This window comes from Lepidochelys kempii, chromosome 9, assembly GCF_965140265.1.
Source record: "Lepidochelys kempii isolate rLepKem1 chromosome 9, rLepKem1.hap2, whole genome shotgun sequence".
Taxonomy (NCBI): domain Eukaryota; kingdom Metazoa; phylum Chordata; order Testudines; family Cheloniidae; genus Lepidochelys; species Lepidochelys kempii.
In genome coordinates, this window is record NC_133264.1 from 17,552,858 (window position 1) to 17,569,734 (window position 16,877).

Genomic DNA, 16,877 nt, shown 5'->3' on the forward strand with positions numbered 1-16,877 from the left:
ATCAGGAATTTAATACATGGTGCTCTATTAGGATGTCCAGTTTGTGTACATACTCTTAAGGCATGATTATGAATAACTTCACTTCTTATAAACAATGTGATTGAAGAAATTACTCACAGATACAACAAAAAGGGAAAGAAAGGTAGGAAGTTTTTGTTGCAGCTAATAAGGGAATTACTTTCCCTGAAAAGGTTAAAAACTGGTGCATTTATTTTTGTTGCCATAATATTTGTCTTTTCAGGTTTAGCTTTCTTTAAGAATCCAAAAGAAGATGCTGCATTTGGTAAGATTTTAGTGACCCAGGTTCAAAGTTATATCATAGATCTAACATTTTTCCCGACAGCTTTGGTTTTAAAGTAACCCTAATGTTAGACTGAATCTGTGAAGTGAGTGCACATATTTATATCACTCTAGACAGAGCTTTTAGTGATTAAGGGGCTGATCCTGCAAGTTGCTGGCCTCCCTCAATTTCCAGTGACTTTGGTGGAAATCCAGGATGCTCAGTACTTGGCCAGAGGTGCTCAGCACCTCACAGGATTGGCCCTATGCATTTTTTCACATTTCAAGGTCAAGTAGAGGACTTTACATTGCAAGCTAAAGACTCATTCATTTTTCTCTTTTAAGGTAAAAGACTTATGTCACATGATTAGAGAGCGTATGATTAACTGTTAAGGAAACAATGTGTTTAATGATATATAAAGCTGTTCCCTTCAAAAGTGATGGTTGTATTTTTTTTTTTTTAGAAATACTAAATATATATTGTTCCAACAGCATGCAAATCATGAATACTAAAAGTAAATATAAGCCTATTTCTCTGATGATGATTTACTACTAAGCAATTGTGGGCAAATAAATTCGTGGTTTAGGATGTGAATACAAATGAAACACAACTGAGCAAGCCTTTATGAGAATGAAGTGCCAGTACTTGTGAGATTATGAGTAATGCCAAGTCGTAATCACATTACTGGTAAGATAATATTTTCTAAATTGCAATTGTTTATTCCATTGTTTCAGAACTTTTAACTTTTTGATATTGAATTGTCCATTATGAGCAATTTTACTCCTTTCTCTGAAGCATCTGGCATTAGCCGCTGTCCAAAACAGGATACTGAACTAGACAGACAATTGCTCTGGTCTGGTTTGATGAAAGAAGATTTTATTCTCTTTCAATGCCCACTTCTTCTGTGAAGTTTATCCACCTCAGCCATCTCCTCCCAAGAGTGTTAACTTAAAGGATGTATGAAGGAAAAAAAAACAAAACCATGGTGGAACTAACAAAATTCATGTGTGTCTTCACTGTCCCATCACTGGCATTCATGTCATTTTCTTGGAATGTAGCTGTCTGGGGTTGGGACTTCGTTCTTTCGTTCGTTTTTTCATGTAAATTGCCTAGCTAGCATGTTGCTGGCAATGGACAAATGAACAAAATTCTGGGGTTCTTAATACAGAAAAACTTCCCTTGCTCCAATAAGAAATGTGGCATTTGGCCCACTGATAATTCAGTTCCCACCCAGTATGAGCTGCTGACAAATCCATGCCAACTGACGCTGAACTATCAGGATCCTCCACTCCCTCCAGATGCATGTCAGCACCAGCAGTGCCATCCTCCACATGCCCTGTCTCCTTGGCTTCACTTCTCCCCTCTCCTCCTCTGCTTTCCCCACGAGGAACCACAGGCTACCTCTCCCCTCATTAGCTCCCCAGGCTTCTCCTCTGCCCCCACTCTGCTTCAGTCCAGCTCTCAGGCTCCTCTTGTCTCCCCTTTCCTTTCTCCCCAGATCTCCAGTCATTTCTTATCCTTGGCTTCCCCGGCTTCTGTCCCTCTCCTGTTCTCACTGGATGCCCAAGCTTCTTTCTTCTTTTCTCTCTCTGGATCCTGCCTCTTTCGGGAGTCAACAGGCTGCTGCTGCCACCAGCGCTTTGCCCCTCCCAGTCAGGACTGTCACTCAGTACGCTGCGGTGTGTGCTCCTTGACCCCTAGTCCCAGGGCTGGCAGCCGGGCTCGCCTGGCTCTGGTGGTGAATCCCTTTGTGACCTTGGGGAAGGCAGGTAAGCTCTGTCGGCCTCTCAGCTTACCCTCCATACAAGGAAGATAGTACTTCTTTGTGAGGATTGATTAGTGTGTAGACATCTTTGAGAGCACTTTGAAGCTGAAGAATGCTACATACATGATTAGAAGCATGAGGAGGATAATGATGGTACTGATAAAAATGGGGGGCTTGCAGCCTATGGGGGTGTTTCACGGGGGACTATTAAAGCACTAAAAGGAAAAAGAAAGAAGGAAGTTGTATGGATGATCAAGGAGATTTTTAGTTTGTGAGCACAATACTCTGCCACTCTAGTTAGAGTAGCCCCAGTGTAGCTCCAACTGTGCAATTGATAACCCAGTTTAATCTACACCCTGGCAGTATTATGGCACTCCTATTTTCTGAAAGATGAATCAGCCTTTAATCAGCTCAATCCCTCAGACACACTTTCCTTTGCAACACAGAACAGGTATGTCTGCTTTCTTGATCTATTTTCTTTTTTCCCAAAACCAACATGTTTATTGGGGCCAATGAAATAGAAATTCCACTGCTGTTTATTTCTGCCCCTCCTATGCTATGCAGGGAATCAGTACAGTATCGAATCTTACTCCACACCCACAGCTTTCTTTTTTCTGAATTCTTTTTCCAAAACCACGTTTCCACAGAGCAGCTGGTTGTTTCTAATAACCACCTGCACAAGTAGTTCTGTTTTCAGTGGAAGAAAATGTTGCTTATAAAAGGAAAAAGCCCTAAGGTGGTGGGGTTTGGAGTTTTAATTTGATGTGTGTTCTTTTTCCTACTGATTGATGAATGTCCTTCTAAGTGTAACTTTACCCCTCAGTAAGTAATGAAATAGGGTGGTACAAACAGTCTTCATTTGGCTCAGTGGTGTTTAGTTAAACTGATCCTCCATGAGGAAGGCTACTCGTGCACTCAGCATGAAGATTCTGGATGCTGTGTTTTCAGCAAAAGCATGATGGGGTGGAGACAGGGAGAGAGTAATTCCTTATTAAAGGGGAAATGAGTAATCAAGCTGAGGCTGCTTTCCTCTTGTTGGGCAAGGAAGTTTGGGACACAAGGGGCACTTATCCATTACTTAGACACCCAGGAGAGGACACTCAGAATATTGTGCTTGCACCTCATGAGCGCAAGAGACGAGATAGCTAGAATGGCCTGAGAGACAGATAATCAGAGTTTGCTGGACAGGGCAGGGTGCCCTATCCCCCCCCACACCCATTAGCACTGGGCCAGCATTTGGGGGATGAGACGGGGGCCACACTCTGCTTTCTTTTTGAAGATGTCCCTATGTATATATCCCCAGTGCCCTGCAGGAGCATTGTCCTGTTTAGGCACACTACAGACAGAACAGTTAGGGCACCTAGCCTCTGCACTGAAGGATGCATTAGATAGGTGGATAGATAGATTATAAGACTTTCTGGGAAGTCCGGAAAATGCCTGATTTTACCTATAGTTATAGAAAAATTGTGGGGATATTTTAAAAATGTCATTGATGGGACATGCATGATTTCATCCCAGTGTCAATAAAAGAATTGTTGTAGAATCCCAGCCCCAACCCCTCTTTCCCAGTAAGTGTATAGCCCCATATTTAACTTTACAACTTTTATGCATGGTCATTTTTGTGGTAATGTTCACTTGCCTAGAAGCAACACCAACAAACAAAGAAAACAAAGGGTAGCACTGGTGGTGGTTGGAGGAATATAAAAGAGAAGCACAGTTTAATTTGCAGATGAGTGAGTGAGAGAATGAGTGGGTGCATGCATTACTGTCCTTATTTTACTGATTATTATTATTGATATAGTGCCATACCAGTGAGTGTGCATGGCACTTTATCAGCCTGTATAAAGACCAGGGGTTCATTTCAGTCAATGGCAAACCTCTCATTGGCTTAAAATTCTTAGAAGACCAGGCTTTTCCAGGCTGCTAAGACATGGTGGATACAGGGTATGTTTACACAACAGCTGAGAGACGTAATTGCCAGTGTGAGTAGACATGTGCACATTAGCTCTGCTTGAACTAGTACCTAAAATAGCAGTGTGGCTGTGGTGGCTTGGATGGCAGTCCAGGCTAGCCGCCTGAGTATGTACCCAGGAAGCTGGGCAGGATTGTTCTCAGGTGGCTAGCTTGAGCTGTTGCCTGTGCCACCATGGCCACACACTCAAGCAGAGCTAGCGCGTGTGTAAGCGGGGGAATAGTCCCACTATTGTGGGGAACTTTCCTGGCTTCTGTACTACCCCGGTGAAGTGGGCTAGCGAAAGGATCTGAGTCCTCGCTCCCACTTCCTTTACCCAATGGCCTCCCTGCCCTTGAGGGCTCCCCTTCCACTCTCCTGTTTGGCAGAGTCCTCGTAACCCCAACAAGGCTGGGCCCAGGATTCCTGGGAGGCTCGACCCCCCAACCCTGCTCTGGTCACCTAGGACAGGGGCTAGGGTGTCCCCACTCCGGGGTACTCTCTCTGCACTGGGCACATCGCTGACCCACTGACCATTACATACAATTTAAAGCAAATGCAAGTTATTTAATCAACAATTAATTTTAAAAAGAATAAGGAAAATGGGAAAGGTTAAAGGAAACACGTCAACCCGCTCTGTGGCTGGGAACATCACAAACAGTGTCTCTGGAATGTCAGGGCAGTTCACAGTCTGTTCCTTGTAAGTCCCGGGTCTTCTTCTCAGGCCCTGGCTGTGCTGCAGGGATGCTGTGGGTTGGACACTCGCTCTGGTGGTGGCCACACGCTCTCAGGTTCTAAGTGGTAGGACCCTTCTTCCCAGTGTCGCCCCTGCCCTGTCGGGGTTACGATCCAAACCTGGCCTGCAGAGCCTCTTGGCTAAGGTGTCTCCCTGTGCTGGGCCCGTTGCCCAGGGTCCCCCTCGCTCTCCCCAGCTGCTCACCGCACCCAGCTCCGGACTGCTCCAGCCCCAGCTCCACCACTCTGTCTCTGCACTGCTGCTGCTGCTCTGCCTCCAGCTCCCTGGGCTGCTTCTCTGGCCCCTTTGGCTCTGGTTGCTGCAGCTCTGCTCCCAGGACAGATCTGCTCTGCGGGCTGCTTCTGTGACTCTGCTCCCAGCACCGACCTGCTTCGTGGGCTGCTTTTCTGGCCCCTCTGGCTCTGGTTGCTGCAGCTTTGCTCCCAGGGCAAGTCTGTTCTCTCTGGGCTGTGCCTCTGGCTTTGGGGCTGCAGCTCTGCTCCCAGGACAGGGTCTGCTCTCTCTGGGCTGGCACAGCTCTGCTCCCCAGCTTAGCCTGGGCCCCTGCTTTCTCCTTAGCTCGGCCCCACTCCATCTGACCCAGGCAATTCCAGCTCACATGGAGGACGGGACCTCCCTGGCCTCCTGACTCCCTGATTAGCCTGTCCGCCCTGTCATTCAGGCTGACCTGGAGCATTGGCCTCTCCCCGTTCATTGTTCCTGGGGACTATCAGTCTCAGGGTCCTGGTTTCCCATAGACCCGTCCCCTTTCAGTACTGGGAGCTAGTCAACCAAAACACCCCCACTGAATGTTAGTAAGGGGGCAAAAGTCCCCTTACACATGTATGTCGTCTCCTGTTGGGAATTACATGTCCCAGCTGCTGTGTAGACGTATCGAGAGAAAGGCATTCATGATACCGTAGTTTTCACAGTAACACTTCAGAATAACTTCACAATATGAACCAGAGTTTTTAAGCTATGCACGCAGATCCCCTTTGGGGTACAGTTTCCCAAAGAAAGTAATTTGGTGGCATTGTGGATTTCCTGTTAGTTACTTTTCTATGACTATGTCAATGAGTTCAAGTCTTCTTCAGTGGAGGATTAGCATTGACTGCCTGTGTAGAAGAAGCTAGTGTGGGCACCAGGCATGAAATCCTGTCCCAGTTAAAGTCAATGGGAGTTTTGCCATTGACTTCAGTGGGGCCAGGATTTCATCCAAGTTACTCATGGTATTTAAAGGTGAACGATAACAATATTTCACAATTGTTGATAATCTTGAGATGTTTACTTTTATATTAAATGTAAGCCAAATGGCGGCTTTGTGTAGCAGGGAGTGGTGCCATGAGAACTTCTAGGCTCAAAAGATATGTGAAAGTCCCGTCACTGTTTATCTTATCCTCCTGCACTCCTTCTCTCTTTTTTCCCTTCCCTCTTTCCACTTTATAATCACATGCACACACATGTGGGAAATCCCTGGCCCTGTTTATCTTTCCTAATTACCTTCTTTCTGTGTTCTCCTCTCCCCTTTTGCACATTCTGTTAATTGAAACGTACTCTACTCCTGTTGGATTCTGTGCCAAAAAATGCAAAATTCTGCACCAAAAAATCCAAAATTCTGCATATTTTATTTGTCAAAATAATGCAATATAATCATACCAGTTTCACTTATTTTGGTAATTTATTTAAACTTCCATGCAGAAAAAAATCACAGTAACTGTTCAGCATTTCCTAAACACATGAAAGTTAAGTTACAAATACTTGGTAACCAGGACCCTGCCTTTCAGTTATAATCCTGGATTTTCATTTAAATTACATTACTTTTATTTTGGTGTTTGGTGTTCTGTAAAGTAGAATGTCGCTTTAAATTGCTCAGACTTTCACACAAGAAAGTCATATAGTTTTGCTAATAATTGTCCTGCCTTTTTTTTAAATGGAGGCTATGTCTACACTTACCATTGAAAGTGCAAAAAGCACGGGAGCATCTACACTTGTTAATGACTTTTTGTGGTGAAACTCAGAAGTTTCACCGCAAAAAGAAAACCACATTCACAAGAGGCATATAGCTCTTACCGTTGTTCTTTTTGCGCTGTTGTGAAAGTGAAGACACGTTCTACCAACGTAAACACCTTTTGGCCTCCGAAGGATAGCCCACAGTTCCAAAAGTGACCGCTCTGGCCAGCACCTTTGCTGCTCTAATGACAAGTAAATGGACGTCCGCCCCTCCCCCTGTAAGCCCCAGGAAGTTTGAAACTCCCTTTTCAATTGCTTGCAGATATGGCATGGAAAACAGCCAGAAAAAATGCCACGAAAGCAACAATGAAGTAATGGGCCTGCTGGGACATGAAGTAGGGCAGCCGGGGGCATTGAGCAGGGACCCAGAATGCCTTTCGCTCAAACCCTTCCCAGAAGACCTATCGAGAGAGCTGCACTGTGGGATAGCTGCCCTGCAGCGTGGCTTTCAAAGGCGATGGAAGTGCTGGTAGTGTAAACGCTCTGTGACGCCTGAGGAATTGAGTGAGTACACAGACCAGCGCTTTACTGTCACTGGTTCCCGATCACCAGTGAAACGTACGGCGCAAAACCTCTGTAAGTGTAGACATACCCTAAAATAGATCCTGAGCTGTAATCTAACCACATTGTGCCTCCCTGGCACAGGAAAAAAAGCAAGAAAGCACATATAGCTCTTCCCAGCTGAGGAGTCCGTTCCTGTCATTTACCGAAAGGCTCCTTTACACCACTCTGGCAAGGTAAAGGAGCGAGGAGAGGGACAGCGTGAGTATCGCTCGCTCATTTGCATGCAGGCAGGTGCCCATCCCCATCCCCTTAACACCTCTCCATCGACGCACACACACCCCCCCAGCCCCAATCCTCCCCCGCCGCCACGGTGATCTATTCTCTGCTGCCGGCTGCTCACAGCAGAAGCACACAAGGTGCCATGGAAGGGGCATGTGTTTCCCACAGATTTCTTTGCTTCTCCATTTTTCTGCAGGGGAGCCAAGAAATCTGTATGGTAGATTGGTATGAATTCTGCGCTCCCTCTTCCCTTCTCCTCCCCCCCCCCTTGCAGGGTGCAGAATTCCCCCAGGAGTAATACTCTACTTCCATCCCTCTTTCTCTCCCTCGCCACTTCCCACAACCAAAATATAGCATGGGCAGACATAATGCAAGCCGTCCAGCACTAGACTTGAACCTGGAACCCCTCTGATTCAGCGAGGCAGCACAGTACAATTGGCCCAAAGGCACTGAAGACACAATAGTGGTAATCCGTTGAACCTAATCTGTCTAAACTATTTACTCTATCTAATGCATTTTTTACATGTCCCTCATTGTCATATCTAGGCCTAAGATAAACAACTAGTTTGGCATCGAAGGAGGAGAAAGAGGCCTGGACACTCCCAAAAGCTTTTAAGCTCTTGTTTAAAACATTATAATTCCTTACAGCATGGATAGAGCGAGCATTTACACATATGCATAGACACAGGTGTTATCCGGGCCTGCCTTCGTTTCACTCCAACATTTGACAGTCATGATTAAAAGCTGCAGTAATATTTATCAGTACTTTAAAATTGCTTTACTCTTTATACATAATACTTATTACCTTTCATCTTCAAAGTGCTGGTTAAAGATTAACTAACTCTTCCTTACAACACTTCTACAAGTAGGCAAGTGACTATTACTATTCTTATGTTGCAGAGTGAGAAATTGACAGGAAAAGAGACCACACTGAGTCGGTGGAAGAGTTGCATTGAGAACTTAGGAGTTTCTGGCTTTCAGCCTCCATTCTGTCCATTGGGCCATGATTTCTTGCTCCACATTGAAACTATATCACACCAGACTGGCCTGGTATTACAAAGCCATTGTTTACTAACTGCTGTACATTTGTTACAATAACTACAAGGGCATCTAGTGACAGAATCTGGAATATGAGAACAATGACACCAAGAGAGGTTGCAAAGTGAGAAATAAGTTCTACCAGCATTTAAAGAGTTCCTTGTTGTTACATGTAAAGGCACTAATCACCCACACACACGTGCAAAAAGTGATGAAATAAAGGCCTTCAGGACTTTATGACTACTTACATTCATTCTCTTATTGGTCATACCTCAGGTTATTAAATAGTATGAAGAAAATAAACAGTAACATAACATCTGCCTCAGCAGAATTAGGGCTGCGTACATAGTCCAACAAGAAGACCTTTAAAATGATAGCAAACTTTTTTTGGTTTTTATCCCATTTTGCAAATTGATAGGTTAGCTGTACTGCAGCCTGGCTGTTTTATTTCTTGATCAACAATTTATTCACCTCTATAGACAGAGACAGATAGATACTTTGATTGGCACTTGCATATGATAGTTACGCTTTTTCATTCTCAGTGCCAGCTAGACTCAGTCACAATAAATTGGATATTTAAGAGATCTTGGCATACTGTGGCTTGTAAAGTCCTTGTAAATGGCTTGTACAAATATTTTTTCCAAATGGAAATAGCATTGAACCTTAAGTTTAAAATGGCTTAGATAGGAAAAGGTACATAATTGCCTGTCTACCTCAGTGGGCATATTGTGAATGCCAGACAGAGGAAAACCAGTAAAAGAAAAAGGCTTCTGAACGCATAGAATATACTTGGTAAGAAACAGTTTTCTTCTTCTTGGTTTGTATTACATATCAGCTGAAACTGAGCATAACAGTCATTACAAAACTGGTTTTAATACAAAGGCAATCATTATTCAATGGCCTTTGTGAAACAAATTGGTGTTCTCCATCCGATTGACTGCTGGTGGACAGCTGATCACATCATAAAAGCCACCCAATTACTGATTGGCTCCCTTGCTAGCAGTCTCAGCAGAGAGGCCAAAGACTGAATGGACATGCAAACAGAACAATCCCTTCACGCTTAAAGGAGGTCCTTTCAGGTCAGGATTGAGACATATGCGAAAGGGATTGGTGGGAAGCTTGTATTTCTGTGATATACCCGTTGTGATGGATATGGAGGGGCTCTATAATAATTAATGAATACTGTATGTTGACCTGGTTATTGGGATGCCTACTGTGTGAACATATTGGGTAACTTTAAAAGCAAGCAGAAGGGAAAGAATAAGCTCCAGATAAGCCACTTCTCAGCAAACACGTGAAAATTGTTAAGGGCCAATGACAGGACTATTGGCTTTGAAAATTTTGCCTCCTCTCCAGCTGACCTACAAAATTGGTTTGAACCAAGACAGGAAAAGGCCCATGAACACAGGAGATCAAAAGAACTTGGCAGGGTTAAAACAGAAAAATCTTTCAAGAGCCGGGGGTAGTTATTCAGAAGAACCAGAGTGAGACACAGAACACCCCACTGGGATTTATGAAGAAGTTAGGTCTGCCTAAGTTATCATCGGGGGATGGTAAGCCTTTAGATAAGATAGACAAGCATGTAGTTTGTTGATTTAAAATTATTTTTCTCTAAATGCTTTGTTCCAAAATAAGCAATAAATCACTGTGTACAATTGGTCATAGACTCTCAAAGGGAAGAACTGCAGGTGCTCAAACTCAGTTGGACCTGCTAGGATAACAACAGTTGTAGCTCAGGGTATAGTCTAAGAGTGGGAGAAGTACAGAATTCCAGCCCAGGATAGGTGAAAGGAAAGCACGAGGCCTGACACTTGAAGGAGAGCACTCAGAAAGACCACAAAGAGGACAGAGGTGCAGCTAGTCCTGTAACTATGACAGCTGTCCTCTGGATAGATTACATCTATTTCCTGGGGGGCTGTCAGCCTCCTTTTCTGAACACAAAATACACCCCCACACTTGTGCAAAAAGTGACAAAATAAGTCAAGCTAAGTTAAATAACTACAGGGTAAAGGAGTGCCTTTGCTATTAAGATGCTCTTACCAGAGCTAAATGAATAGTGGATAAAATTTGCCATGAATTTTCATTCAAATTCCAAAGTGCTGTTCAATCCAACCATGTTTGTGACACTTTCGCATTCACTTTCTGCTAATCTTTGAGCACCAAACTTTATTAGCATGAATACTAAGCAGTTTTAAACTTAAATACTTGAATAGACTCCAGAATCAAATGTTAAATTGTATATTCATTTATAAACTTAATAATTCACAATTTGCACTGTGTCATCTCATTGCATATGCCATCCAATATGGAAAGACAACAGTGCAGAAAGAACCATTTGTTTTTATTTTATTTTGGATAACAACAGCTTTGTATAGGTAAGGCTAGATCTTCAATTGTTATAAATTAGTGTTTCTCCATTGAAGTCAATGAAATGACACTGATTTACCTCAGCTGAGGATATGGTCTGTAACGTATAGTCAGACGATAAAATAACTGGGAGGCGAGAAGTCATGATTTAGAATAATTGGACGGAAAAGTAGAGTGGTCACTTCCTTAATGGCTTATACTGCAACACAGTACTTAGAAATGCAAGGTAATTACTGGGCTATATCTTGCCATCGGATTTTAGATAGAACTCCTCACTTAAATGTCAGACACAACGCAGAACAGTATGGGGCCTGGGCAATATACTCTCTGAACACTCCACTGAAGGTGAAATCTTGGCCCCAGTGAAGTCAATGGAAGTTTTCCCGCGGACTTCAATGGGATCAGGATTTCACTCTGAAAGTTTTGTTTAAGTCCAGGCTACACTATGCTTAGAGCAGTTTCCTTTGATGAATTTACTGTGACTATCCCTAATGTAAGTAGAGCTCTGTAAGATCCTGAACTGGATTGGCATTTCCCCATTATTTATGGGTCTTTGTTGCCCAAGCTCTCACCTCAGAAGCTAGTATGACATAGAGCTCTGTAAGTACCTCCTCTATTTCCAGGGATTTTTCAGATATATCTCTATTAGATTCTCTAACACCTTTGCTGGCTCCTTTGGAATTTTGTCCTGGTAACTTACTGGCCTTCAGAAACTCTAATTTTTAAATTATTTTTTGTGGAATGGCCTTCATTTTTCCTCTTTTGGGAAATTTCTGTTGCTCTCATTATCAGTTCTCATTTCACCCTTGAAAAAAGAGAGGTAAAAAGTACATTTCACTTTTCCCCTCGTAATGTCTACCTCTGGCAGCATCACTTGCCCCATAACCTCAGCCATGCGGAACGCAATGCCATCCACAGCCTCAGAAACAACTCTGACATCATAATCAAAAAGGCTGACAAAGGAGGTGCTGTTGTCATCATGAATAGGTCGGAATATGAACAAGAGGCTGCTCGGCAGCTCTCCAACACGAGTTTCTACAAGCCATTACCCTATGATCCCACTGAGAGTTACCAAAAGCAACTACAGCATTTGCTCAAGAAACTTCCTGAAAAAGCACAAGATCAAATCCGCACAGACACACCCCTGGAACCCCGACCTGGGATATTCTATCTACTACCCAAGATCCATAAACCTGGAAATCCTGGGCGCCCCATCATCTCAGGCATTGGCACCCTGACAGCAGGATTGTCTGGCTATGTAGACTCCCTCCTCAGGCCCTACGCTACCAGCACTCCCAGCTACCTTCGAGACACCACTGACTTCCTGAGGAAACTTCAATCCATCGGTGATCTTCCTGATAACACCATCCTGGCTACTATGGATGTAGAAGCCCTCTACACCAACATTCCACACAAAGATGGACTACAAGCCGTCAAGAACACTATCCCCGATAATGTCACGGCTAACCTGGTGGCTGAACTTTGTGACTTTGTCCTTACCCATAACTATTTCACATTTGGGGACAATGTATACCTTCAGATCAGCGGCACTGCTATGGGTACCCGCATGGCCCCACAGTATGCCAACATTTTTATGGCTGATTTAGAACAACGCTTCCTCAACTCTCGTCCCCTAAAGCCCCTACTCTACTTGCGCTATATTGATGACATCTTCATCATCTGGACCCATGGAAAAGAAGCCCTTGAGGAATTCCACCATGATTTCAACAATTTCCATCCCACCACCAACCTCAGCCTGGTCCAGTCCACACAAGAGATCCACTTCCTGGACACTACAGTGCTAATAAACAATGGCCACATAAACACCACCCTATACCGTAAACCTACTGACCGCTATTCCTACCTGCATGCCTCCAGCTTTCACCCTGACCACACCACACGATCCATCGTCTACAGCCAAGCTCTGCGATACAACCGCATTTGCTCCAACCCCTCAGACAGAGACAAACACCTACAAGATCTCTGTCAAGCTTTCTTACAACTACAATACCCACCTGCAGAAGTAAAGAAACAGATTGATAGAGCCAGAAGAGTTCCCAGAAGTTACCTACTACAGGACAGGCCTAACAAAGAAAATAACAGAACGCCACTAGCCGTCACCTTCAGCCCCCAACTAAAACCCCTCCAACGCATTATTAAGGATCTACAACCTATCCTAAAGGATGACCCAACACTCTCACAAGTCTTGGGAGACAGGCCAGTCCTTGCCTACAGACAGCCCCGCAACCTGAAGCAAATACTCACCAACAACCACATACCACACAACAGAACCACTAACCCAGGAACTTATCCTTGCAACAAAGCCCGTTGCCAATTGTGCCCACATATCTATTCAGGGGACACCATCACAGGGCCTAATAACATCAGCCACACTATCAGAGGCTCGTTCACCTGCACATCCACCAATGTGATCTATGCCATCATGTGCCAGCAATGCCCCTCTGCCATGTACATTGGTCAAACTGGACAGTCTCTACGTAAAAGAATAAATGGACACAAATCAGATGTCAAGAATTATAACATTCATAAACCAGTCGGAGAACACTTCAATCTCTCTGGTCACGCAATCACAGACATGAAGGTCGCTATCTTAAAACAAAAAAACTTCAAATCCAGACTCCAGCGAGAAACTGCTGAATTGGAATTCATTTGCAAATTGGATACTATTAATTTAGGCTTAAATAGAGACTGGGAGTGGCTAAGTCATTATGCAAGGTAGCCTGTTTCCTCTTGTTTTTTCCTACCCCCCCCCCCCAGATGTTCTGGTTTAACTTGGATTTAAACCTGGAGAATGGTCAGTTTAGATGAGCTATTACCAGCAGGAGAGTGAGTTTGTGTGTGTATGGGGGTGGGGGGGATGTGAGAAAACCTTGATCTATGCAGGAAATAGCCCGACTTGATTATGTAAAGAGTTGTCACTTTGGATGGGCTAGCACCAGCAGGAGAGTGAATTTGTGTTGGGGGGTGGAGGGTGAGAAAACCTGGATTTGTGCTGGAAATGGCCCACCTGTTGATCACTTTAGATAAGCTATTACCAGCAGGACAGTGGGGTGGGAGGAGGTATTGTTTCATGATTTCTGTGTGTATATAAAGTCTGCTGCAGTTTCCACGGTAAACATCTGATGAAGTGAGCTGTAGCTCACGAAAGCTCATGCTCAAATAAATTGGTTAGTCTCTAAGGTGCCACAAGTACTCCTTTTCTTTTTGCGAATACAGACTAACACGGCTGTTCCTCTGATACCTCTGTCACAGAATCCTCTTTCAGATGCCTGTCTCTGTACCACACCTGTCTAGTGCTTGCTCCTCTGATGTAGCCTGAAGCTTTAAGGGAAATATAGGCATGGTGCAGACTCCTCAGTCTGAAAAGCACAAGGGTTTCACTGTACTCCAGGGGTCAAATTCAGCCGTGGATATCAGTGAGGAGCGGTGCATGACTGTCTGAGCCCAGAAGTTGGCTATCAGCTTTAGTTTCATATGCTCTCCTAACTACACAGTTAAGACCAATGGGGTCAGAATAGCTCAATCCATAATTAATTGGCTGGTTCTATCTCGGATAGTGCTTTGAAAATGTTTTTAAATACAATGCTGTCAAAGAAAATTAAGGGTTTTAAATACAGTGCTATCAAAGAAAACATAACTTATGAGGCTAAACTCACACAGCATAAGAAACATTCATATAAAAAGGAGTTTGTAGAAACCATGGGTCACATCCTTACCTGGTGTAAATCTGCACCGTTAATGGAGTGACATTAATTTACACCATCTGACGATGTAGCCCACGTGACTATCTAAGACAGGGATTGGCAATCTTTGGCACGTGGCCCGTCAGGGAAAGCCACTGGCGGGACGGGACAGTTTGTTTACCTGTGGCATCCGCAGCTTCGGCCGATCGCAGCTCCCACTGGCCGCGATTCGCCGTTCCAGGCCAATGGGGCTGTGGGAAGTGGTGGCCTGCACATCCCTCGGCCCACGCCGCTTCCCGCAGCCCCCATTGGCCTGGAACGGTGAACCGCAGCCAGTGGAAGCTGCCATCGGCCGAACCTGTGGATGCTGCAGGTAAACAAACCAGCCTGGCCCGCCAGAGGATTTCCCTGTTGGGCTGCATGCCAAAGGTTGCCGATCCCTGATCTAAGAGATTTGTTCTTATTTGGAAGGCAGATAAAGATAAGCTGAATAAACTTAGAAACACCCTTTTTTATAAATATTTTTTTAAATTAGGACCTGACATGAACGTGCTTGCCCAACATGAGGGAATGTGCAAGTATTACAAAAATAAAAAAGAGAGAGTAGATGTGTTCCAGCTTTACTTCCAAACTTGACTGATCACTTTTGTCAAGCCTTATTAGCTTGCAATCTGCAAACAACATAAGAGACCCTTTGTAGGGTTAAATACATGGGTACATACATACCTTTCCAAAAATACAGGATGATGTGGCTTAACCCTACTGATCTCAGTTCATGGGGAGATTCAGGAAGCCTGTTTGGCCTGTATGATAGAAGAGATCTATAAACTGAACTCTTCAGTTTGACTTCTGGGGTTGGAACAACTTATTTTGATGTTCAAGTTCAATTAATTTGTACTTCCAAGGGGAGCTCTAGATAGCTGGCCATCCCAGCTTAGCGTCTCTAGCAAATTCCCTCCCCCATCAAGAGCTGGGACCATCTTCTATGTATGGTGGGTTGGTGGCCCATGACTGTCTTCCTGCTCTTTCTTCATGAGGCCAATCCCCCCCCTCCCCTAAATATTCACTCCCATTCCCCTAAGCAGGATGTTGTGGGAAATGACTGGTAAAGGCTGCTGCTTCCTAAAAACCCTTGAAGGGGGTCTTAATGGAATGGCATACTCTCTAATGCAGTGGAAGCAGGCAAATACTCACAAGCCAGCTGCTACATTAAGACATTAAGGAAAAGTTAGCACCCCATTAATCTTAGCCCAGTAACCAGGGAACCAATGAGGACACCCTGGACACTGCATGCTAAGGTTTCTGAGGCTTCTCGCCTAATTCTTGGTTGCTAGTGAGTCCCCAGGTGTTCTTAACAACTAAATTAAGGCTTTCAGTCCCTATCTTTCCCTGTCTCAGAGCAACAGCCAACTGGAAAAAGAGTGATTTCTCTATCTCACTACACAATGGGATGGAGAAATGGGCCCCTATCCTATTCCAGCAACCTGTAAAGGATTTGAGGGCTTCAACAGATGTATTCCAGGAGGCTCCTTGAAGACCCTGTTGAAGGGGACTTTTCCATTTACTCCTCTCTCTCTGTCTCTTCAATATGTGGGTATTGTATCTTTTGCTCCTTACACAATAATAACAATATAAAGAAACCACATGGGCATAGTTGGTCTTATATAACTGTTTACTCACACTTACAAACGAGCCAGGCCTGCTGCTCTGGCTGGATTCTGGTGGCTTCTTAAACACAGAACATAGTTTGCACTGCTAGAGGGCTTACAAATTATTCCTGTGCACTATACTGTGGAAGAAACCAATTGGCTCCAGGAGAAAGGAGAAAAACAGGGCTGGTTCCAGGGATTCTGCTGTTGTGGTTAAACCTGCAAATACCTGTAGCCACCCAATTCAAAGCAATGACTGAAAGTTTTGCTGCCTTAGACATCTGCCTGTACAGCTTGTACGATAGATACAGCCATGTAAGAAAGAAGTGTCTCAGGCCACTGTGTTCCCCTGAAGATATCCATTGTGTTTTTTGGGGGGGAGGGGTAGCCCAGCTGGGTTTGGCAGCTTCCCAGCTGTGCAAACAACCTCAGCTCCCATTCATAGAGTTTTCCTGAGTATACTATGGGCTGAGGTGATGTGACTGTTTCACAGAACTCTTTGGAGGATATTAGCAACAAGATGCATGTATTAGAATAGATTCTGTGGCGTCTTGGGGATTTCAGCGCCACACTATTAAACCCATGAATAGCTAA

At 44.3% G+C, this 16,877-nt stretch overlaps 2 protein-coding genes across 6 annotated transcripts in view; one reads left to right on the plus strand and one right to left on the minus strand.

Annotated features, from left to right (window-relative positions):
* GPR160 (G protein-coupled receptor 160) overlaps positions 1-13,440 on the minus strand; it is a 660,951-nt gene extending 647,511 nt beyond the window's left edge. The window contains exon 1 of the mRNA XM_073359463.1: positions 13,343-13,440. The gene's annotated coding sequence lies outside the window, so the exon portion shown is untranslated. The remainder of the gene's footprint in view (positions 1-13,342) is intronic.
* The window catches only part of MECOM (MDS1 and EVI1 complex locus), a 460,574-nt gene that overhangs the window by 357,407 nt on the left and 86,290 nt on the right, over positions 1-16,877 (plus strand). The gene's annotated exons all lie outside the window — the stretch shown is intronic.